Source organism: Lonchura striata, chromosome 2 (genome assembly GCF_050655825.1).
Source record: "Lonchura striata isolate lonStrDom1 chromosome 2, ASM5065582v1, whole genome shotgun sequence".
NCBI classification, from domain to species: Eukaryota; Metazoa; Chordata; class Aves; order Passeriformes; family Estrildidae; genus Lonchura; species Lonchura striata.
The window spans coordinates 60,265,978-60,290,515 of record NC_140704.1 but is presented as its reverse complement, the minus strand read 5'-3'; the positions used below and the strand labels follow the sequence as shown (position 1 = coordinate 60,290,515).

At 43.5% G+C, this 24,538-nt stretch overlaps 1 protein-coding gene across 3 annotated transcripts in view; it reads left to right on the top strand.

The window, feature by feature from the left end:
- Positions 1-24,538, top strand: part of RNF152 (ring finger protein 152) — a 93,115-nt gene that overhangs the window by 9,610 nt on the left and 58,967 nt on the right. For all 3 annotated transcript variants that reach the window (XR_014952596.1, XM_085571122.1, XM_085571119.1), the window contains exon 1: positions 1-24,538. This exon is cut by the window's left edge and continues 9,610 nt beyond it. The gene's annotated coding sequence lies outside the window, so the exon portion shown is untranslated.

The window sequence follows — 24,538 nt, the reverse complement described above, 5'->3', positions numbered from 1 at the left end:
TGAGAGAATGACCCACTCACACTTTACCCCTTCTCTGAAAGGTTTTAATGGCCTACCTGGATGTGAAGGGCCATTTCCTTTGTATTTGCAGCAGGAATCTGATCTCCTTTGGGGTTTCTGGGAATCTCAGTGATGCAAATAATACTCCCCTCCAGCATCAACTTGAGTGCCATTTACCAAGTTGTGACTGCCTGGTGCCAAAAAGGTAAAATGTTCCTTATTGGAGCCAAGAGAGACCCTGGCCTTTCTGGCAGAGCACCACTGATGGATGAGGCTCCTTCTCTGGGATGCATTCATGTAGTTCAAAGCCTTTGCAGGGAATTTAGAGAACATGTCCCCAGGATTTTGTGCTTTGGAAAACAGGCATAGGGATTGGAGCATGTTAGCTCAGCTGCGGTTTTACTGGCAGTATGGGACATGAATAACACAAAGTTTTCATTTGGCCATAGAAATGACTAAATAGAAGTACTTTACCACTTAGGGAGTGTTGCATTCTTGTCATGCCTCAGCATTTTCAGATACAACAGATGAAACAAATTAAATTATGCAAGCACTAAAAGAATGCATTGTTAGCCCCATCTTTAACTTGCTTGCAAATAAATAAACACAAATAACTTATGTTGAAGGTACTGTGGGTGGAATTTTTGCCTTGTGCTGGTCTGTGGAACATATATACATGTGTGAGCATCTGTAGGTGTGACCCATAAGTTGTTCCTGCTGCACGTGTTGCCTACTGGGTCTCAGTGTAGGAGAAAGCACATGACTGCACATCCCTTATTTGCATTCCAGTTGTGTACAGCTTTGGCAATTTGTTTATGCATTTGGATGTATGCAATTATCAATAACAGAGCCCACAATAAGTCCCAATTAATGTTGCCTCAGGAATCTTCCTTTATGTTGTGCTGGTTTCTGTAGATTTAAACACTCAGCATTAATGATGCATTAATTTTGTTTTCTCTTGTGGTTTTGGTTTTTTTTGTTTGTTTGTGGGGTGGTTTTTTTTGTTGTTTTTTAATTCAATGCAGTGTTTGCAGTATATAATCTTCCATTTATTTTGTTCTCTTTGCTCAGCAGGGATACTTTTTCCACTGACTCTTTATGAGACTTCTTCATGAGTATGAAAGCCATTTATCTTTATTAGTTGTATATTTTGCTCATCACCTCTCTTGCATTTATGAATTAAATATTTATTGATTTTTTTTCCACAAAGAAGAATGCCCCACTGCTCAGTAAGAACAATTACCAGCATCTATGCACAGAGAACCGTAAGGAAAACAAATCTTCATTACTTCTGCATGCACTTCCATGTCAGAAGTGACAGAAACTGAATCTGTCTTTTAATGTAGGGCTGGGTATTTTCTTTTCAGGAATCTCTATAATGGGCTGTGAAAGAAGAGATTGCATCTGTTTGTTTTGTTTCTCCTTTTTGTGATACACAAGCAAAAGTGAAGGAATTATTTTTCTTCTCTTCCCCACTTTTTGCTTGTAATCTCATTGAACTGATAGGTATTCATCCTGATATCATATGAAACTGGTATAACTATATCTGAAAGTGATTAGCTTACTCTCAGTTTTTCATTAATTAATTTTAAGGCTCAAAGGATCAGTGTGATCAGCTGCCAGATATTGCTGTATGAAGCCTACAGCCCTACTGGATCTTGCTGCAGGAAGGTGTGCAACCCTGTGCTGGAAATGGTGTGTTCATGTAGCATACAGGACAAATCCCCATCACCTCTGAAAACAGGGAGATTGTTTCCAACCTAGATAATGTGCCTCCAAACTGCAGCCAAGGAATTTGATGCTGAGTCTCTAGCTAAAGCATGGAAATGCCCTGTCAAAGGAAGCAGTAACAGAAAATTACTTTGAAATTGTTTCCTCTCCCCAGCAATATCCTGTATTGTTTGAAGTTATGTCCCATGAGCAGAAGTCTTAGTGGACCCTGGGAAGGCTGTGCCTCTGCTCCCTTCCCCTGGCTGCCTGGCCATGTTCCTCAAGTGTCCAGGTAGGGGCCATTCAGACAAATGGCATTGTTGACCCACTGGCCAGTTGTGCCTGGTCTTGGCCATGTGCTTTTCCCTGGGACCTCTTATTCTCTCAGACTGCTATGTCTCATCAGTCACGTGGAAGTTCAATTGTTTTTGAGACTTACACCTCTGAGACTCCTTTGAATTCAGCTGAAATTGGCTGAGAGAGAGAGGCAGAGAGGGATGAAGTCTTTTCTCCTAAGGACACAGGCTAATAACTGGCCTCCCAGTGACCATCCTTGTCTCCCCTCCCTTATTGCAGCCCTTGGCATTTGGAAATTCAAGGCAACTCATGCCCTCTGGCAGAAATCATCTAGGTGGATCACCCATTTTTTAGCAAATGAGGTTTTTACCTCTGCACTTTGTGATCCAAATGAGCCAAAACTAACCCTGTCCCACTCTTCACCAGTGACTTCCTTGAAGTTGGAAGGTTGCTATGAAGACCTGAGCTCTGGCTTTTTTTTTCTCAGTCTTGATGGTGTTCAGGAAAAAAAAGGGAGCTTCTGTGCCCTGTGGGGTTGCTGGGTGCAAGTCTGTGCTGGGCTGGGTCTGTGGCTGGAGCTCAGACCCTTGTCAGGGAGCTATTATGCACTGGCCCCTCCTGAGTGTTCATGCAGATGTGGTGGCTATTTTTCAACTTCTTTTTTTCAGCTGGGATGGCACCAGTGGGATCACTATAAGGACAGACAAGGAAATGTGGGTGAGGGCCCTTCTGCCCTGCATCCTTCACTGACAGACACATTGGGTTTAACTCTAGTGGAGCCAGCAAGCTCAAGTGGCTTCATGTGGCTGCACTTTTTAGTGGACTCCCATAAAAAATTTTTTCTTTTGCCAGCACTTGGAGATTTGCTTCTCTTTTTGAAGAAATAGAAACACAGAGAGGAAAAAGCCTTTCCTCAGCAGCACTGTTGACACAGCCACAGTTTTCATTATCTGTACTTTTCTTCCGCGGCAGCAATAATGTCACCTCCCTCATCTCCTGGGGGCTCTCCTGACACATCAGCCAAGCGCCCAGAGCAGGATTTCCATGGAATGGCTTTTGACAGGAAGGGCAGCTCGTGCCCCGCAGCTGCGGTGGCGGATGGAGGACGGCACAGGGCGAGCGCCGAGGCGGCTCAGACATCATTGCTGTGCTCCTCAGAACACTCCTTAGTCTGCTCTTCTCGTGGGACTGCTCCCTCTCATTCCTGATGGATTCATTTCTCCCTGGGGCTGCAGCCCTGTGTTTGCTGGTCTGAAACACCTCTGTAGTGGTCAGCTCAAAGGATTGATTGGAACTGAAGGTGATTTTCTGTGTCTTGGCTGAGGAGGTTTGGGTTAACGCTTTCTTGCCAGGCACAGGCCACAGAGGCCATCCAAAGCTGGGCTCTGGTTACTCATCCTCCTACAATTTAAGCTCTTCTGATAATGCATCTTCATTTTATTGTTTCTATAAGTCATTCTTTGCAAGATGCTTTCCTCTAGCTAAGAGTGTGTCACCCTTCATGGAGGTGACCATGCCACTAGGATCAATACCCCTGAGGGGCAGGAACCACAGTGCCAGGAGGTCCAGCTGGAAGCATTGCTGCCCTTTGATGTTAAAACCCCAGCTTGTATGATAAGGTGAACAATCCTCATTGAAATATGCATGTCCCATCTCTCTGTCCTCCCCCACTGGTGTTTCTAGGGTGAGGGGCTACAGTGGGAAGACCCCATCCCTTGAGTACCAAGGTGCTGGGATGCTCTCAGGGATGCAGAGGGAGGAGGTTAGACCCTTATCCTTTGTTTCTACACTTTACCACCCAGGCAAAAACAGGTTCCAGTGTTCCAGGGGCACTTTGGTCTCAACAGGCCCGTGCCCAGCGGGGAGAGCCCAGGGCTCTGCAGCAGCTTGGTTGCTGCCTGTTGGAAATGGCCTGGCTCTGCCTGACAGTGAGTGATACATTCTCCAGTGGCATCAATCCAGGCACAGCTTCTCCTGTGTCAGCTTTGTGATGAAAGATACTCTCCTCTGCCACCTCCTTCTCCTCCTCCCCAGGACTGACTCTTTGAAAACTGTGGCTGGCTTTCAAAAGCAGGCTGTTAAAACACTGGCTGCTAAAAGAGATAACAGCGTGCCTGTCCATGAAAGCCAACCATCCTGGGTGAGCTCATGGGAAAATCTGATCTAACCTGCCTGTTTGAGCAGTATTTATAAGCACTGCTACCCAAGGATTAGGCAGCCCAGCTGCACTGATGTAGTCAGTAAAAGCAGCTGTTTATATTTTGAACTTTCTGATACAGCAGGGTTTTATAAAAAAGTCACAAGGCCACACTTTTTTATCCTTTTTTTTTTTTTTTTTTTTTTTTTTGGGCAAAGACTCGAGAGGATCAAGCAGTACCTCAAAACACTGCTGCCTCTATTTATTTAAACATTTCAGGATCTTGCTGTCATGTTCCCACCCCCTATCCCAAACCTCAGCAAATAACAAGCTTTATTTTGACACTGAAAAGGAAGCCAGGATGCATTCAACAGAGCCTTGCAGAATGCAAATTCCTACAGTTGCACCTATGGTGGGCATGTGGAGCTGATTTTCACCAGCTGATGAGCTGGTGCACTGCTGACTGTAGGACTGGGGTTTTCAATCAGGTCTGGCCAAAACACAGCTGGTTTATCCCTCTCCATTTGGACAGCTGCCCCTGGGCTATGGGTTTCAGTTGACTTGTTCAGACAGAGGGGCTGGAGAATGATGGGAAGCAGCTAGAAAATAAGGGTTTTCCTGCTAAGCCCAAGAGGTGGGGTTGCTGGGGTCTTCCTGATGGTTCCAATGGTCCTCCTCCTGCCTCGGATTCCTTCAGGTGGGTGTCCTGAGTTCCTTCTGTGTAGGAGTTTGGCATATGGTTTTTATGTCAAGGCAGAGAGTCTTCTAGCACTGTTCATGGATCTGTGCTGCATACCCAATGTGCCCAGGGTCCTACCCACCCCCTTCTGAACATCAGAGTGCTCCCATGCCCAGCTGCTCCTGAAGGAGCTTCCCTCCTCTCTGGGGAGGTTTGTGATATCCCAGGAATGTTTTTTATTTTAAATTCAGCTGTTGTTTGTTGTTAAAGCACACTAATCTGATTCCACCCCAGAAGGATTGGAAACCCTCTGCTTTATGTTTCTAGGCAGTCAGCATTTTCACTAGATGAGACTGAACAATAAAGGGTGTTTACTTAGGCCTGAGGGGATGTGGTACTAGAATAAAGTTAATAAAATAAAAGAATTATTAATATTTTACTTAGCTTTAAGTATTTATTTTTTTCTGACTATTCCTTCAACCGGCTAGCTTTTTGGAGTAGTTCATTATCTGCCGCTACTGGGGCTGGGATATTCTGTTACCTCTTCCTCTGATTTTAAACCTGACTATTCTGGTTGTCGTATTCCTTCACAGAAAAACTTCCTCCTATCTGCTTGCGTCTTGGTGCCTGAGATTTACCCCTGGGACCTGGCTCTGTAAGGACTTGCATCGCTTCTGTGTTCCCCCACCCCCGCTTCAGGTTACCGAATTTACATTTCTACTGTACAAGTAATTACCTCATTCCTGGCCCCGGGCTGTATGCCTTTGCTTCGGAAAACACTTGTGCCGTGACTATAACATTTCTCATGCTATATCATTTATAACAGTGCAAAAGCCTTTGAGGATTTATAATTGATAGCTCGCCACAAGATTTGCATACAGCCTAAATGTATAAACATGACCGAGTGGTGATCTGAGGACGTACATGGTGGGTGCTCGGCTCCCAGTTTGTGAGGTTTTTGGGACTCCCAGCACGACGAGCTGCAGAAGAGATGCTGGAATTCCCATAGCCTGTGAAGGGCAAATCCCATACCTTTTGCTCTCCCTCTTTTGGCAGCAGGTTGCTGGTTTTGCAACCATTTTCTAGATCAATGTCTGTGGCAGATGCAAGCCCAAGGAATCCAGGGTCCTCCAGTGCCTAGCTGGTGGCCTTAAGGAGAAGTTTCTGCACTCCACCCTGGTGTGGTCAGGGCTCAGTGCTTCCTGCCGAGACAATGGCGTTTTGCCACCATCAAGGAGACAGCACGGGCTCTTCTGAGCAGGAAGGAGCTTGCTGTGCTTGCCAGCCCTATTTCTGCATGAGCTTTATGCAGAGATGGGGGTGAGGATGCACATCTGGCGTGTACCTCCCTCTCTTCCATGCTCCCAAAGGTGTCTGTAGCACTTGCCTAATAGTCCTATGGATGTGACCCTATGGATGGATAAAGAAAGTCTGATGTAGAGCCTTGCCCTTCCCCATATTTCAGAGTTCATGCTATGATCTTTAAAAAGGTAGAAAGCACTTTTAACTGAAAGCCAATGCCAAAGAGCAAATGTTTTCCTGAAAAGTGATCTCTATCTAAAAAAGTAGCTCTTCTTTGCCTAGTTTCTATATTTAAATTTTTATCAGAGCACAAACTACTCCTGCAGAAAAGTTCCTGTGCAGAAATGTTACTGGTTCAGTGCAGGAGTCAGAGTCTCAACAGAAGGTAACTGTTTGCTGAGCCATATTTGAAAAAACAAATCTTCAGTTAATTTTCTTTTTTCTGAAAAAATAACCCTCTGTTACTTAAGGTCTGGCAAATTTCAGGCTTACACTTCTATAGAGCAAAGCTGTGTTGGGGCTAAATTCTGGCTTTATATTGGAAAGAAACTTGTGACCTTCTGTCCTTTTTCTACTGCATCTTTAGAATGGATGTAAATCCATGAACTTAATTGTCAAGATGGGTCTGAAGGACTCATTTGTTATATCCCTATGCATACGTATGTTTGCTCTTCTCAAGTAGGGATGATGTTCTGAATGTGCAGCCAAGGCTTGATTCATAGATAATAAAGCAGCTCTGAAATTCTTAATGTAGCCCTTCTAAAAGTAATTCACATGATTAAAAATCTCTATCAGGAAGCCAACTAAACGGTAAAGTTAATAATCTCTGCCAGGCTGCCAGGGCCCTAGGCATAGGTTGTCACCTAACAAACAGTTGGGATTTGTGGACCTTTAAGAGCAAACATCTACAGTACAGCTCATGGATCAGTAATGCTGTGGTGCAATTTAGAGACACTTTAGAAGTGGGGTGGGGTGGGGAGTGAAGTCAATCCAAATATCTTCTCTTTACTTGAAAAAAAGAACACTGAGAATGAACTCTTTTATCAGCCTTCAGGTTTTAAGCTGACTGTTAAAACAGCAGAGCAGTAGGTTTTTTATAACAATTATGAGATAATACTTTCCTTTGTGAGGCTAATCCTCTTAATGTTTCTAATTTATAATTAAGGTAATTTCCATTAGAAATTATACTACCCTCCTGCCCCATAATCTCCCAATATATTTACAGTGAAAAAGGCTGAAAATGAGCAGCTGTCTCCTTATGACTGAACAGATATGTGCATACCTCCAGCACAGAGACAGCAATGGGCAACCCCTTTCTCTGTCACGACAAATTAAAAGGATTCGAGAGCTGTGAGGAGTCACAGACTCTTTGTGAGATGAGGTCACGGTATAGGATGGGCTGCAAAAATGGGCCCGAGGGCAGTGGTGGCCCTGGTGCTCTGCTGTGGGGACTAAGCCTGGGCAAGTGGGTGACAACCCAAGCAGGGTTGTGCTGCTCACTCGCTCAGGTTCAGAGCAGGCAGCCTGGATGCTTGGGGGGGCTGAAAGGCTCCCTGCTACACAGCTCCCTGGGCTGGAGAGGGGCAGCCAGAGCAGGGCTGAGTCCTGACCAGGGCCATGCCAGCAGCACCCATCTGGGGGGATGCTGAAGGGGGGCGGCTGCAGCACAAGGCCAGCTTCTGGCCACTGCCACACCCTGCACTTGCACTGGGGAGAAGCCTGGTGTGGAAGGGTGCAGAGATAACGTACAAACCCTCTTTCCCTTAAATCAAAAATGTCCGGACAAACCAGCCTAAAACCAGGTCTCGGAACAAAAATGAAAATTGGAAAATGCATTCAAAACTTTCCATATTTTTTGATTCCTGGTATTAAGAGAAGAAATGGAACTCACATTTTTTTTTGGTAGTGTGATCTCGGGGGAGTATTTCCCACAAAAACTGTGAGGAAGGTTCAGAAAGAAGGTTTTGCTTTTAGTTTTTTCTCTGTTTGCTCATCTTAGCATGAAGTGTGCAGTTGAGGATGCTATGTAGTTTGTAATATTCTGGTCCTTTATTCTTTTGGTCCTGGCTTTGGTGTTTGGTTGTGGTTTTTTTTGGTTGTTTTTTGTTTGTTTTTTTTTTTTTTTGTGTGTTTTTGTTTGTTTGTTTGTTTGTTTTTGTTTTTTGCTTTTTGGTTTTTCCTGGGAAAACAGTTTTAATAAAGAGCAAATTTGTACCGTACTTAAAATCTACAAATCATCAGTGTCTTGTCATACCTCATCTTGATAGAAAATGAAAACACAAAGGCTTTTGGAGCTGGACTTGATTCCTCTGCAGTATTTTCTCTCTTTTCCTCTTTCTCTCTTCCCTTCCAGAACCACTGATGCATCTCTAATAGGAAAAATGCAAAGTGTGCAAGTTGTCTTGGCACTGTGGCTCAACATCTTGTCATGTTGCACTATTATGTTGACTCTTCTGCACAGGGTGAGTGTATGAAAAAAATCCCAGAAGCACTGTTCTGGTTCAGGCAGCCACAATTCCATTTCTTGTTGGCTCTGGGAAGAGAGATTCTACAGAGACAGACATCTCGGAGCTAATCAGCTGGTTTAACTGAAAGGGGGCTGTGTGGAGGAAAGCCAGTGGCATATTGCAGACCTAACTGTGCTCAGACTCAGTTGTTCTTTCTTTTGTTTGTTTCTTTGGAAGCAGAAATGAAAAAGAAGAATGTGCAGAATTTTGCTTCCAGAAAACTGGGTGTACTGAGTTGTTCATAATTATCTTATAAAATAGGAGGGGATGAAATAGGGAAACTTGACCTAATTATTTTCAAGGCTTCTGAGGGACAAATTTAATTATTTTGGTATTTTGTGGTTTTGCCCACTGAAGTATGAAGTCCTTTAGCTACATGTGTCTGTCCAAGTGTTTTTAGTTTAGGCTGTTATAGAGCTCCATTATTGTGGTAGATGTGCCTTTCACAATCCGTAGCTCAACACATTGCTCTGAACCAATATTGGTGAACTCGCTCTTTACACAAAGGGAACCCAGACAAAGCACATGCATTTGTTAGACTTGGAGTGGGGTTATTCCTCATTTAAAGAAGGATGTTTGTTTCAGTATATGTTTTATTATGATGTTTAATCTATTTGCCCAAGTCTTGAAGATCCTCAGCACAGTGATTCAAAACCATTAATCCCTGTCCCAGATGAGACAGTCAATGCTCTGCTGCTTACAGCTCCCACCTGCCTCATACCCACATACAGCCCTAGCACAATCTAAGGAATGGGACCCAGCTTTCCAGAAGCAAAGAGTTCTTGGCCAAAGCAGATAAAAAGACTCGGCCAGGAAGGAAAACCCTTGGTCCCTCATTTTTCCTTGGTTACAGAATAGTTCAAAGCAGACCTCAGGGTAATTTGACTGGAGCAGCAACTTCCTAACTTCTCGCTGGCTGAAGATTTTGTAGCAGGGCTTTATGAAGACATGGGTGCTCTCTCTGTTTGACTTAACAAGAGCAGCAGCAGCAAATCACCAACCTGTTAATTTTCTGGTTTGTTCACATGATGTGTGCCTGCTGAAAATGCTGCCTCTAAAACTCAGTAGGAAAGCCATGTGACTGTGAAGGGAGAGAAAGGGCATTCTGAGTAATGCAGTGGCATATTAAAAAACACCTGTTAGGCTTGATTGCAGAAGTTAAATGCAGTATCTTCTTCAGCAGGTTTGGATCAGGCTTTTAGGAAAAGCATTCAGGCTCATTCTATAGCAGTTTTATGGGTAAGAGTTCTGTGGTTTGACTATTGCAATGGAGGGATGCTTCAAGGGGCTTAACACAAGTCACATGGGCATGAGCAGCTGCCTGGTCACACTCTGTTAGAGCAGGAACCTGGGATGATCCTCTCTGGTGTCATTCCCTGCTCTGCTCTCAAACATCACTTCAGCAGTTCTGATACTGCAGGGATTAGATTCCCTTAGAGGTTTGTATGGTCACAATTGTTCCAAGCCTTTATGTTCACACACTTGTTTCACTATCAACATTTGTACATGATCAGTCAGCCCTCCTCTGTCTATAAGCCACACAGGAAAGGCCTCTGAAGCTCTTCTTGCCTCTGTAAAGAGGAGACATTTGGGTTCAGGCATGTTAATGCTATTTCAGTGGATATCTTTGGGCTTCCCAGACTTTATTGATCCTCAGAAGTAAATCCTTCCCCTCAGTAGCACTAGGAAGTCCAGGAAAGCTCTGGATCATGGCTCAGCACCCCATGCTGCAGCCCTGGAGATCTGCTCTACCAGGCAGCATGGTCTGGATCCAGCCAGACCTGTGAGGCTACTGAGCATAGGCTCACCCTGGGTATGGAGGGATCTTGCTGTGCCAGTGGTGGGAGGGTGCCAAGGGAAGAACTCCTCTGTGTTTGCCAGGTTGGCTGGCTGGCTTGGGCTCCTGTTACACAAAAGTGGGACATCTTCTGGAGCTGAGCTGCTTTGGAACCAGTCTTTATTGTGTTACTGTGTCAGGGCAGAGAAGTCTCCCAAAGTCTGAGCTGAGTTCATAGAGGCAATTGCAACCTGCAGTCTTGTTAGTCTGCAACTAAAATAAGCAACCCCTGTATAGCTTAAAGTTGCCTATTGAAAATTCATTCCTTGTTATCATTGAATGATAGAACGGTTTGGGTTGGAGGGGACCTTAAATATAATGTCCTTCCAACCCCCTGCCATGGGCAGGGACAAACCCCTGTCTAACCTCACTGTGACCACCTCCAGGGATGGGGCATCCACATACCTGTGTTTTAATATTGGTGTCAGTGTGTCCACATAAGCACTGCCTTGCTGTACTGCTTGTTTAGCAGTACCTAGAGTAGGAGAGTCTTAATCCCTGTATTTTGCCTATAATACAGAGAGATGGGGTAGATGGGCAGTCAGGTTATTTGCCCTTTCAGTGAGGAAAAGCCTGTATCCTCAGCTGAGGTCTCTGTGGCTCTGCTAGGGTGACATCAAGACATGAGTCTAGAAGTAGATGGGGCTTCTACTGGACAGACAGAGGTCCTTGGACCAGAGACTTTCATAGTGCATGTCTATCCTGCTTTCCCTTTGTTAAAGGGAATTTTTCCACATATCAGATCTGCTAGCTATTCCTCTGAAATATTTAATACCCTAATAGTAAAGTTTATCCCTTTAGAGATGGCCATAAAACAGATTTTGGACATTGAGGTGATGCCGTGGTTGGCTTGCAGTATGACAGTGGATTATAACCTTGCATTTTCAAACTCTCCAAGGAGAGCACCCTAGATTCATAATTCATAGGATTTAGGGCCAGAAGGGACTATTAGATCATCCAGCCTGACCTGTTTAATGCAGATCATAGCATCTTTCTGAGTAATTTTTGCTTCAGCCCTGTGACTTCTGTTTGAGCTACTGTGTACCTTATAAGGGAACATGTACTTTCAATTAAATGAAGCCAGAAATTAAGATTTTTAAAAATTATCATTATTCAGTAGTTTGATCTAGCAGCTAATTACTTTCAATGGTTAGTGATTATTAAAATTAATTATATCTTCTTAGCTAAGTTTCCAGCCGTTAGATCTTGTTGCATTTTTGTCTCATAAAGAGCCATTTAGTATTAGAAATATCTTTTCACAGTCAAAGTTTTCACTATGAATACAAAATCCTTAAGTTCAGGATCTTGATCATCTCCATTGGACATGATGTGAAGAAGAGAACCTCTGTGATCCTTAGATGGATCACCTATTTTTTTACTGTCCATTTTATATTCCTGCAGAATAGACTTGGTATTTGTGAAAATTAACAAAGCAAATCCCTTTTAATACATTACAAACTGCACTCAAAGCCTGTTTATTTTAGTCAGGCAGAGGAATTGTCTCCTGCCTTGGAAAAAATCTCAGCTGAAATAAAAAATTATATTAGAGCAATGCAAAGCATTTCATCAGACTTCAGACACAATTGAACTTAGCCTTGGGCCAGAGGCTGAGTTCATGAACCACAGCTCATGCTGGCAAAAATTCAGCTGTGAGAAATGCTGCTTCTCCTTCACCCACGACAACTTGCACCTTTTACCACCCTCCTCAGAGCCACACACAGAGGGAGGACATGGAGGGAGAGAAAAGCAGGAGGAAGCAGCTTACGTTGCCTGTCACCCCTCAGTTTTGCTGGGGGAGGATTTAGTTGCTCTTCTCTACTTTTCCTTCAGTGGGAGGGGATGCAGGCATGAGAGTGTCTGAGACATCCATGATTCAGAGTGCCTTGTATTGTCCTTGAAGGAGTTTCTGGGTTGTTGGGTACTAAGCCTGCCCAGAAGAAAAATAAATAAGGAAAAAGCCTCCCATCTAATCAGATAATCTTTGGAAGAGTGGAATATTTTTATTAGAGCCAGGCATCTCCACCAGAAACTCTTTGCTGGTAAAGTGTTCCTGATGCAGGAGCAGTTTATGAGAATTCCCTTAACAAAATACATAATGACTGCAAAATTGTTATTGCAACCGAAAACTTCAGTTTCTAAATCATAAAACGGAACTTCTTGCTGCAGCTATGCTGAAAATATTAAGTGTGGGCCACAATTTAAGAGAATCTCTGTTGAGGTGGTTGGTATATCTGGTTAGTCACTACAGTGAGAAGTCAACTGTGAGGAAAAGATGTGTGATTAGGAAGTTTGTGTTTTTTTGTTTTTTGTTTTTTTTTTTAAATACAGAAAGAAAATTTGGAAGTAATAAAGGCTACCCACAGATGCCATAATATCTGACAGTTATGCAATAAATGTTACATAACTACTTCAATCAGAGAATGTTAAGAGGTTGGAATGGACCTTAGAGATCATCTATTCCCACATAGGCAGGGATGCCTCCCACGAAACCAGGTTGCTCAAGGTCTTATCCAGACTGGCTTTGAACACTGAAGTGTCCACAGCCTCTCTGGATAACCTGATCCAGTGTCTCACCACCCTCACAGTCAAGAATCTCTTCCTAATATTTAACCTAAATTTCCCCTTCTTCAATTTGTGCCCATTGCTCCTTGTCCTATCACTACAGTTCCTGATGAAGAGTCTCTCTCTGGCTTCCCTGTAGGTTCCCTTCAGTTACTTGAAAGTGGTTATGAGATCTCCATTCAATTTCTCTTCTCTAGGCTGAACAGCCCCAGCTTTCTCAGCCTGTCTTTACAGGGAAGGTGCTCCAGTCCTCTCATCAGCTTTGTGTTGCTCCTCTGGACTTGCTCCAACATTTATGTGTCCTTTTTATGCTGGGAACCTCAGAGCTGGATGCACACAGGTGGAGTCTGAGCAAAGTAGAGGTGGAGAATCACCTCCTTTGACCTGCAGGCCATGCCCATATTTAAGAATGGAAGTTATATTTCCTTTTCTCCAGTTATCAGGGACTTCACCTGACTGCCACAATTTTTCAAAAATGACAGATGGTGGCTTGGTGACTTCATCTCTCAGGTCCCTCAGGTCCCATGGACTTATGCACACTCATGTTTACCTCCAATAGATGGTTACAGATATTCTTCTCAGCTATTTTGGTATTTTATTTTCCAAATTTTTCAGCTGTGCCTGTACTGAAGAAACATGCTCTGATGTATTGGTGTGTAATGCAGTTAAAAGGTGGTCAGGAGCGTGGCATCTGTGTTTTGCTGGGTTAGCACCAATACTTGTCCAGCCACATCAAGGGTTTCCACCAGCAAGAGAGACACCACTGTATCTTCAGTCCTCCATGTCCTACTGTTCCAGTGCCAGGGGGCCAAGGGGTAGCAAGAGAGCTTTTTCTCAGCACCTGTCAGTCCTAGAGTAGAGAAGTCTTTGATGGCACTTTTGGAAGTTGTCATCATTCTCTCAGCTGGAGCTAGTCCCCATACGCAGCTCTTTAGCTCTTTTTTCTAGTTCTATCTTAGTCTCTGCTGACTGGTATATAGCCCCTCTGAAAGAAATCTGGAAGAATTTGGTGAGAAAAGAAGGTACATACAGGTGATATTGGAATTCATAGGTGTGATGCAAGGTATGGAGGAAATTTAACAGGAAGTTTGGCTGTAAAACTTGTGCCAGCGAAGAGACACTGTAAAGGAGATATGCCTTTCTTACTGGCTATTTGTTCCTGCCCTCTTCTTTGTTTTGACACAAAAGAAGATGTAGCTGGAGATTTGGGTGCTGATCTAGTTGAAAATAGATATGAGAACCAGCAAACTGCTACACTGCTGGTTATAAGTTGAGAACAATCTGTGCAGAGCTTACTATAAATGTGCAAATCTAGTGTCAGGTATCCCTCTAGCCATATTTCTTTTCCTGGTGACTGCCTGCAGGAAAGCAAACTAAGGTATTGTGTCCACAAATGTTTTGATAAACCAGACTGATCCCTCACCGAGCCAACTGATTTTATTCGGTTTTATGTCTGCATTTCTTTTAGAGCAAATTTCTATTGTATGTCCAATGATACTGCAGTGCTACAGCCTATTTTGGTGACTCTTCCTTGCATTGATGCTATGTTGGCAGCTGATTGATGGCCTCAAACTGCTTTAAAAGACTCAGTGGTGGCAGTGCTTGCAGGACTATAGAAGATGTTTTGATGTTGTTACTGCAGAGTGCTGGACTGTAATGCCATTGAGCTCGTTGGGATGGCTCACCTGTACTCACCGCTCTGATCTGAATGCTTCACAGTATTCCCTTATCCCACTTGTAACAATTTCTTTGCAATGAAGAGGCCTGAGTAGCGCTTGCAGAAGGGTGTTTTATGTGGATATTTGTTTTCTATAAATATATAAAGAGATATCCATCTAGATGTGTAATAAACACCCCATAAAGCAGCTTGACTCTACATGGAGATTTGCAGCTGTGTTTACGAAGCCTGACACTGCAATATCCATGCATCACCCCTTCCTCAAGGAAATCTTGCTTCTCTTTTATCTCTTCTTGCCTTTTAAAGGCTCTGAGAATTTACTTTGCTCCCACATGACCAAAGCTTACCATGACCTCACTGCATCTGCTTCTTAGCAGATATTGTAGAAACATGACAGCATAATAGTGTTCTGCTAAGTTGGAAGAGGTGGACTTGAACTTGAGCGCCACTGGTAGGAATGTGACCTGAATTAATGAACATCAAGGTCAGATTTAGACCTTGTTATCCTCATGCCAGCAGACTGTAAATCTCATGGTCTCCTTGGGTGGAACCATGCTCATATGAGACAATGCTCTTGCACTTTCCAAAGATGCTAACGAATTAAAGAAAGGGTTGCTCATTTTGTGCTTTGCTGGTGTCACTTGTTATCAAGAAATAGGTTCTGCAAAATTCATCTGTCAAAAGCAATATCTTATCTCTACAAGTAGCTTGGCACTGCAGGCACTGAGCTCAGACTTTTCAAAGGAATCCCCACATTCTGATTTGATTTGCTGGGGTTTCCTGAACTGTCTTCACAAGCTACCCTAGGCAGAGCTGCCTTTTTGCTCAGTCCCATTCTCTTGCATGATGCCTAAGTAGGGATTAAATTGTTCCTTTGTTACAAATCTTGCAGGATAAATGGAGCTTGTCTTCATCCATGTTCCTAGGAATAACCAACATCATTTAAGTACATCAGCTTGTATATACATGCAAACTCACACAGAAACACAAACACACACTTCCCTAATACTAGAAATATCCTGTAGGTGGTAGGAAACTCCACAGTTTACATTTACTGCTCATTATTGCAAGTTACACTGTGGTGGCAGTAGGTAGAAGTCCTGTCTCACATCATCTATCTGTGGTGACTAAAACTATTTCTCTCCAAAGAGCTGGTGTGGAGTTGCCTCTGCAGGGTGTTTTGGAAGGTCATGCCTCCTCTCCTTTGCTCCTCCTGCATGTTTTCCTGTCTGAGGATGGATGGCAGGAGCCCCAGCAGAGGCTGCTGCACTGTAGCCCTGGATGTTCCTCCTAGCACTTGTCTGGACATCTCAGCATGTGGCTCCTGGTGAAGGCCATGTGAGCCACAGATGAGGCTAAAGCTCTGCCTCGTTTGGGCAGGGGTGATTTCCAGCAGATCTAAGTTGAGCATGAGAACAGGCTCTCTACTCTTCTTCCCAGTCATGACCTCCTGAGCTGTAAAACCCAGGTCATTCACTCCCTGTGGCTCCTTGGGCTGAAGGATAAAAAAGCAACTGAGCTTGGTGTGCCTGATGCAAACGTGATATCCATACCTGAAGCTTTGGGTGAGTGGGATAGAAAAGCCATGTTTATTTGCCAGCAATTCTATGGTGTGGAGATACCCTGTACCTAGAGATCACAGGCTATTTTACAAGTCTTATTAATCTCATTATCACAGACAGAGATGCAGCAGTGAAGGGTGGATAAGATGACTTTGTGAAGCTGTCGAGGAGGAGAAGAGGCCCATTTGCTGAGATTTAAAACCACAGCAAAATTATGCAGATTGAAAACATAAACTTGCATTAGCCTAATGTAAATAGCTCTTCCATATGTTTGATCTACTCATCCAGTGTTTTCAGTTATATCTGTCATGTTGTTAATCCCCAGAAATGTTTGTAGAAATGTTGAGGAAAAAACAGTGCTGCCCTCCTTGTCCAGGCCTGCCATGCTTTTTTCCCATTCCCCAGAACTGCTCATCAGTTCCTAGGAATTTAACCATGATTCCTCATCCTGTTCAGGAAATGCCTTATCAGAAATGGTTGTCCATCAAAAGATTTATATCTCAGTACAGTTCATAGGAATCTGCTCTCAAATTGCTTTGATCCAGATGCTCATACTTGACAGCCATATTTCTAGAACTGATAAACTTGTATTTCATAGTAGTTCCTAGTGTGCCCTGCAGGTGAGGGTGAGGATTTCTGGGTTGGCCCCAAAGCAGTGTTATGAAAAGGGAGCATATTGGAGAAGCAGCTTCTACCATAGCCCTTTTAGGCTGTCCTTGCTGGCAGCAGGGGCTTGCCTTCAGAGGGGGGAAGTTCTTAACAGTGATGTTCTGCAGCGTGGGCAGAATGCCTCAGTTGTTCAGGGTACGGAATTTACGGCTGCTCTCAAATCTCTGCATGATTGTTTCTCTCAGAGTATGCATGCTGCTCAGGTTTCAGAGCCTCACTCATTCATTGCTGAGGCATTACAGAATGGTTGTCCCCACTTTTTTCATAAAGCATCTTTGGAAAGGCAACTGGACTGGGTATAAGTCACAGAAAATATTGCAGAAATTTTCCAGCAGAATTCCTTTTCTGTACTTCCTCTCTAACTATAGAGCAAATTTATAGCATCTTCAAAGAATAGTTTAGGTTGGAAGGGACCTTAAAGATTGCCAAATTCTAATCCCCCTGCCATGAGCAGGGTCATCTCTCCCTACATGACCTTGTCAAAAGTTCTTCTCTCGCTTTCTTGCAGGCCTCCTTTAGGTACTGGAAGGTGCTATAAGGTCTCCCTGGAGACTTTTCTTCTGGTTGAACAACCCCCCCCTCTCAGCCTTTCCACAGAGGAGGAAATCCTCCATCCCTCTGGTCATCTTCATGTTCCTCCTCCGGACTTGCTCCAATAGATCCTTGTCCTTCTTATATTGCAGGCCCCAGAGCTGGACGCAGTGCTCCAGGCAAGTTCTCATAAGAGCAGAGTAGAGGGGAAAAATCACCTCCCTTGACCTGCTGGTCATGCTATTGTCAACACAGGATACACTTTAAAGTGTGTGGATTTTTTAAAAAATGTTTTTAATGGTTTTCCAGCCCTTTTTAAAAGCAAGATACTGTTGACACCATTTATGCATGTGGCAGATGATTAATGAAGTACTTGCACATGCCTTTATGCTATTTTCTCTAACAGCAAGGGGCTTTTTTTCTCTGCATTGATCAGATAGACTTTATCTTCACCTCTTTTTGATGTCCTCTTCCTCCCTGACCTTCTGCCACCTGCTCAGCAGACCTCTGTGACTTCCCTCTGACTCCAGTGCATGCTGCAATGACCTGCCAACTAATCACCCTGAATTTGCTCACACTGCTGGGACCTGACTTGCAGATTCCAGCCATCTTTACTTCAGGCATAGCACCTGGCAACCTTCCATGCTGCCTGCTGGATCTGGGCCAGCTATTTATTGTGAAACTTTTGCTCCTCTTGGACTTTGCAGTAATTTTGATCCCCCTGGAGGATTTGCCTAGTACCAGATAGAGAAATCCAATAAAAAGCCCTGGGAATTTGCTCTGTGCTCAGCAACACATAGTTCCTACTGAGTCAAATCCTGTTTCTTTTACAGCAATATAAGGAGACTGTAAAACCAATAAAAGGTACTTTTACCTGTGACTGCAAATATTTTGGTGAATGGGGAAAAAATCTGCATGTGCTGGAAATCAAGATAAGGTCCAGATTTGATGCTCAGTGTGAACTGTTAGAAGACACGTAGAAGAGCAATAATTTTACTCCCTACTTCACTTTTGGACCAAGACTGAACTTATTCTTATCCTGTGCATTGCTGAGACTCCTTTCCTTTACTTGAATATATTAAAATGAGCTAAGCAAGCTGAGTTTCTCTGTTGTCCAGATGAGCCTGTGCAAACAGTACTGTTCCCACAAAATGGGACCGTGCTGCACCTCCATGCCTACCCAAATGGTTTCAGAGGAGCTACTCATGGAATAATCCCCAAGAAGCTGGGTTTAGATGTATGTCAGTCAAATAAGTGCCTGTGCACCAGTTTACAACCACTGTTTTTTCCTTTGCAGAGGACACAAATATCCATCTCAGCATAGCTCCTCTGACAGAATAAGCAAGTGTATGAGCAGTTCTTCAGCATGGGAACTGCTGCTGTGGGTCTGTCTCACCCTGCACACAAGTTACCAGTTGCTCATGTATAATTTAATGTGGAATGTGAGAAATCAGTCTGAGAGCAAGGTAAAATGCAAACCTCTGAAGACAGCAGGTCAGCCGGAAAAATACCTTTTTCCTATGTCCCCCAATGGCCATGTAAAGAGATGACCCTCAGCCTGGAAGGCTGATGGCCTAACAATTCCACTGCAGTAATTTTTGCCTTTGCAAATGTAAACTAGGCTGGAAGTGAGGATTTGCTCAATTCCCACAGCTTTGTGTTCAGTCCCTGTAGCCAACACCCAGGCATTTTGGGGCACCGAGGGAGGATGTGTGGTCTCCTGCTTGATGGAGACCAAAGATCAGTGCCAAGGGTCAAGCCAAGCCACAGAGTTGCCACGAGCCTGTCCTGAGCTAGAGCCTCCAAGCATAATCCAAAACTGTGGCTCTGGGAAGCATTAAACTAGAAATATTTTAGGGTGTCCACAGTTATTTCAGTCACACTCAGGTATCACAGTGCTTAAGAAGTAGTTACTTTGCTGGTGCTTTTTACTGCAGCCATGCTCCCAGTCTTGCCATGGAAGCTGCTTCCAGGGAAGAGGATTGACACACCTTTGCGCTTTCTCTTCCTGAGCTGTAGCTGTGGGGTCTCCTAAGGGGTGACATCAAATATGAAGGGAGCTGGGAATCATTGTAGTGACATCCTTCTTGAGAATGTCTTGCCATGGTCTTGGACCTTCTTAAATGAAAGGGTAGCAATTAGCCATTCCATTACCCTTGATAATGTTTTATTAGTAATTGTGGTGATTATTTGTAATTGCCACTATTAATAGTGTGCTATGATTGGCAGAGTTCAGCTTACATTTGAATTCTGCCTTGGGTGGGGGAGGAAATGGCTGTTTAGTTTGTCACTGCTGTCCTCTGTAATAATACATTTAATGTCAACTAAAGCCACAGCTTAGGACCAAGTAGTTGTATTTAGGATGCTGGACTAAATTTGCCATTCCACTTGAATGTCCCCCAGACCAATTCCAGGCTATGAAGGATTTCTAGAAGTATCTAAGAACCATATTGCATTATTTAACCATGCTTTGAAGAATTGAATTTTGTTCCAGAACATGCCCATTGCTAACTGTGAACTGAAATAACACCTAAGTATCAGAAAACTTGCCTCACCTGCATGGGAAAGAAGTGAGTTCCTTGGTTTGCCATTTTTAAAGAAGCAGCCCCAATGTCATCTTAAACTAAGATTTCTATTTCAGAAATCCTAGGCAAAGAAAGAGGTTTGGCAGCTGTACAAGAGAAGGACTGGCTATTTATCGTTATGCAACATAGGAAAAATCCTTCCCCAAAAGATAGTTTCATGGATTTTGTTTCCTGACAGAAAAGAATGCACCCTTTTAGGCCCCTAAACAATATGGGAATCAAAATAATTATTTACCAGAGGTGTTTCTGGATCAAAGCCCTGCTACAGCCTGAGCTCAGTGGGTTTCAAGTTTAGATCTTGATTCCCATCCTTGCATTTCTCTGCTCGGCTGAACCTGCTTCTTCAAAACTGATGAGTTATGGGTGTTTTAGAAAGAGGGCTTTTCAGGGGACAAATGAGTGTAAAAGCTATACAGAAAGGAGTGTGAAAATTGTACGCATGCAGAAGCATTTTATTATATGCCTCTGCAGTCCTTATCTTCAGTCCACATTAGTTTCTGTACATAAAATACAAATTTGGGACTTAGACATACAGTGGCATAACACGTATGATACCCCTGTATGTAACAGCCTTTCATAAAGTCTGAAGGGCACTTTTGCTGTACGTAAACCCTTATACTTTACACAGCTTTTCTCTCCAGCTCTCTCTCCTCCTTCCCTCATTGGAACAAGGCAGCCCTTTTTGGTTACCAATCAGAGGTGAATGACCTGCTTGTTTACAAAATTGAGGAAGACCCCACAAACTGATGATTTCCGGAGTCCTGGAAGCAGCTATATTAAAACCACTTTAACTAGCTTTTGTTTTCTGCCTGAGTTGGCCCAGAGAACTGTTTGGACTGGTTGTACTTAGCCCAGTGCATCCTGACAGTAATATGATATATCCTGTCCTGCTGGGCACTGGAGGCAATGCAAAGACAGTCTCTCAGGAAACAGCCTGGTGCAGCCGTGATGCAAACAGCACAATACACATTAGCTCTGAGCAGGTACTACTGGCTGAAAGGATTTTTTAAAAAAAATCTTTTTCCAGTGTTTATAGTATGGTCATAATTTACTGCTGATGAAGAAAATGTGAAGGAGTTGAATTCAACACACTTGTAATTTGCCAATCTTTTTGCATGGTTGCTTCTAATTAATTTGGGGGTTATTCAGTGAAATTGTGTTTCCCTTTTTTTTCTACCTACCATTTTTGCTTTCATGACCTAGGACAAAAAGGAAAATTTAAAAATATTTTCCATTATAGTGTTTCTTGAGTTGGAGGAAAGAACCACGAGCATTAGTGGTATTTTTGCTTTAATGTATATTTGCATATGCATTTATTTTTTGTATAATATGTGTATGTTGAACCAAGTTTTTCCCTCTGGTGTCTCTTTCATCCTGTTTAGTCAAACCTGTTTCTTTTTTTCTGGATTATTCTTGTGGTTATACAAGTGAGGGTGGTCTGATTTTTGAAAAAAATTAGTCCTTTAGCTGGACACAAATACCATGATTTCACATAGCCACGGGTAGTTCTGCATTAATGGGCTCAGTCTAAGACACTTAAAGGAGGCTTGAGCAACTTAAGGAAGTGATGAGGACTGTCCCTCTGAAAAGCCAGCCTGTTATTTAAAGATGGGTCAGATCAGATGCTGGGGAACTAATGAATCCCCTGTGCTTACATCTCAAAATCCCTGGCTTTCCATAACTGACATGTGGTTGTCCCTAACAACAGCCAGATAAAATCCGAGTTAATGGTGTAAGAGGCAATTTAGCTTACAGTTATGTGCATTTTATTTAGATAATTGTAGGAGCTGCAATATGCTCACTAAGAAATGTGGAGACAGCTTACATTTACAGGCTCATCTTATGTTCATGTAAAGAAAAAATCAGGGATATGGTGTTTAATTTCCTGAGAACAAGTGCATGAGTCAGAAGCTGAACACCAGCATAGCTCATGAGGGGTCTCAAAAGGGAAAACAAATGTCCCAAGGTACAAATAATAATTTTTTTAAGTGGAGTTTTTATTTAAGCTTCTCTTCAGATCCTAGCTTCTTCACTCAACAACACCAAAGTGGATTTTAAGATGATACTCTTTTTATGAAAACATCTAGCTTATAATTTTACTCCTGACATCCTTTGATGTATAAAGCACCAGACTTTTAGGTGATAGTTCTCCCTTAGGGCAACACAAGTATGCAAGAGCTTTAAAGGCCTTTAACCAAAGCCAGTGTGGGGAAACCCTGCATCACCAAAGTATTTTGCTAGCAGAGTGTCTACAGATGGTACCTTACCCCAGTCTACCTGAAGGAGAAGTTTCTCAGAATCATCAGAGAAAGAAAACCCTTGTCCCACTGACATACCTGGGGGATTTTTTTCCCATATGGTGGCCTCACAGGAAGCACTGCAACTGGGATGCTGGTTCTCCCTGGAGTGGTGCTGGTGCCAGCAGCCCATGAGCTCAGTGTGCTGAGCATGGCTGGGCACTGCCGTAGGTACCACCCCGCGAGTGCTCCTCTCCGCAGCCATCCCTCCCTGCCCTTCTCCATGCAATTTTGCCACTGCTCCCCTCCCCTCTCTGAGGCACCGCTGCTGTTGGTGAGGCACATGAGGTGATGACAATGTTACTTGTGACTTTGGATTTCGGGCTAGAGGTGAATTATTGCTATCACCCTGATCACCAGTGTGCGAAGGGCTGGCAGGAGAGATGGGGGCACGTGGGCAGCCCTTCTGGCACAGCTCTTCTAGCTCCCTTCCCTGACACAAGCAGAAAGGCACATTTATTCTCAGTATTAGTTACCCCTGGAAAACCATAATGTTGGTATTGAAAATACCATTTATCACCACAAAACCTGAGATGGCCACTATTACATACTTTGCCTGCCATAAAAAGCTGTTCACCCCAATTTATCAAGGGTGATAAGCTAATGATACTGTTGTTGGCTGTTGCTTATGCTTTGCTCCTTCTCTGTTGCATAATTTGCGTAAAGGCAGCTAAATGGCTCAGAGGTACATGCAAAGGACAGGTCCATGGAACCCAAAAGTCATGTGCATCCACATGACTCAGGGAGATGCCTGAGCCTGGACATGTTTTAGTATGATATGTACCATGCCTTTGCTTGTATGTGCATTTTATTCTTTGAGGCTTCTATGGAAAAGGACCATGAGCAGGACCATCACATCAGTTTTGGGGCAGCTGATAAAACCTCTGGTGTCCTTTGGGAATGTGTTTATTTCCAGCATGAGACAGGGACCAGACAGACAGGGACTGTGGGGCTGGGAGAGGAGGAAACAGTCACAGTCGTTTACCCCACGAGTAAGTTCACAGCTGCATATGTGGCAAGCTTTTGATCCTTGGTGGTGTCTCCCTTGATTTTCTGATGTATGAGTGAGTCAGTATCATGAACATGTTTTTACATGTTTTTTGTTTTTTGTGGGGTTTTTTTCTTTTCCTTTTTTTCCAAAAGAACATGTAGAGGACCTTCCTTTTTCACTAAACAGTCAGGGTGGACAGTAAGTCCTATCTTCTTTTAGTACAGTCTAGGCTAGATAAAACCACGATGTATATTTTCTTGATTGGATTCCCAAGACTCTGAGATTATAATAATAATTATAATAATAATAGTAGCAACAGTAATAATAATAATAATAATAATAATAATAATAATAATAATAATAATAATATCAGATGTGGTGTATTATAGGATTCCATGTCATTCAGTATCAGACTCATCCAAATGCTGATCAGATGAAGCCCCTCCCTGACATGCAATTTGTTAGAAGCACTTCACAATTCAAATGCCAATTTAGCATAGAACAAGCTTTTCCTCTCTCTGTCTCTCGAGCCTTTCACTACAAGCAAAATACCCCAGGAGCAGAGGTAGGGTCTGGATGTGTGCTGCTGGTGGGTCCCTGCAGAGTGCTTCAGCTGCCTGGGGCAGGAGGATTTTACCCCTCACCCTGCCTGGCCCAGTGCCACTGTCCCCAAAACAGAGAGAGGAAACCCTCAAAAGCCAAGCCTCCTCACCCAGCTGGTGGGCAGTCTCCCACTTTTGTTTCCCTTGAAGGGATGATCCTGGCCATCACACCTGCCTTTCTGCTCCTTTTTTTATAGGGTGGACTGTTACCTGATGACTACAGCAGCCAGTCCAGGTGACCCCAGCCTTACAAAGTTTCCCTGGGACTTGTTTCTGAGCACTGGTGCTGGTTCATCCACAGAGTTTGGGTTGGATGCAGGTGGCTCCCAGTCACCTTTGCACTGCCTGCCCCAAAGTGATGCCTCCTGCCCTGCAGAACCAGAGGAGATGGCTCTGCCTGCAGATGATCCAGATCAACACAAGCCAAAGCCCATTGGCTTCATAAGCAGGAGTACTGAGTCCTTGGCAGCCAATTTAAAAAAGAAGCAGCAACAAAATAAAATAAGCATGGGGCTTCTGTGCCAGCTGAGGCCAGAGAGCTGGTTGGAGCAGCTTCCTCAAGAAGCTTCCTCAGTGAGCTCTGCAGAGACAG